Genomic DNA, 797 nt, shown 5'->3' with positions numbered 1-797 from the left:
TTTTGCCATGCCGGAGAAGCCTAGAGTACCTTTGAGAACAGTAGTGGACTGAATTCCAGAGGTTGGCTTCCCCAGGGTTTCGCCAAGCAGTCGCACCATAACGAGGCGATGCTGAGCAGACAAGAACATTGAAGTAAGGAACCAAATAAAATTATGGCTAGTCAGTAGATGTATCGATCGTCTACAAGCGCTCACTTGAAGAAAGTTACCTTTAATTTTTACTCCCGAGTCCGTCTCCTGCCGTCTATAGTCGCTTTGTCTTCAGCATGCGGGGCACGCTATAATACGCAATTCTAACCTGGACCGTTTCATGCGCTGAACGGAATTGCTTTCCCACAAATCCTCCTTGCATGCACATGCATGGGCATTAAATTAATACGTACTTGAGGGTTTCCTTTCTGAAAAAGGAATCATGAGGTATGTAGCCAGGGGATGAGGAATCGGCCGAAACACCCTTCAGAGATCATTTCATTGGCCCAAAATGTGCTGTTCGGTTTTATCGATCGCATTAAATTGTCATATTGTGCTGCACTCTTTCTCAGATTGGCTGATCGCATGACTTACAGTCTCAGAGCTCGGTTCTTGAAATTTGAACAGTTGATGCGCCGCCTTCAAATTTCAAATATCCGTTTCAGTTTGGGGAGGTTGCCTGGGAGTGGCACGCTTTGCTTGTCAAGGATAGAGGACAAAAATCGAGTCGTGCACCTGATCGGACACTATGTCTCATTTGGAAAGTAAAAATATTTTCTCCCATCTATCCTAAATGTCACATTAATCATGCACAGAGCTGAATGCGC

This window comes from Nannochloropsis gaditana (assembly GCF_000240725.1).
Source record: "Nannochloropsis gaditana CCMP526 unplaced genomic scaffold scaffold434, whole genome shotgun sequence".
NCBI lineage: Eukaryota > Eustigmatophyceae > Eustigmatales > Monodopsidaceae > Microchloropsis > Microchloropsis gaditana.
Note: the sequence above shows the minus strand (reverse complement) of the source record.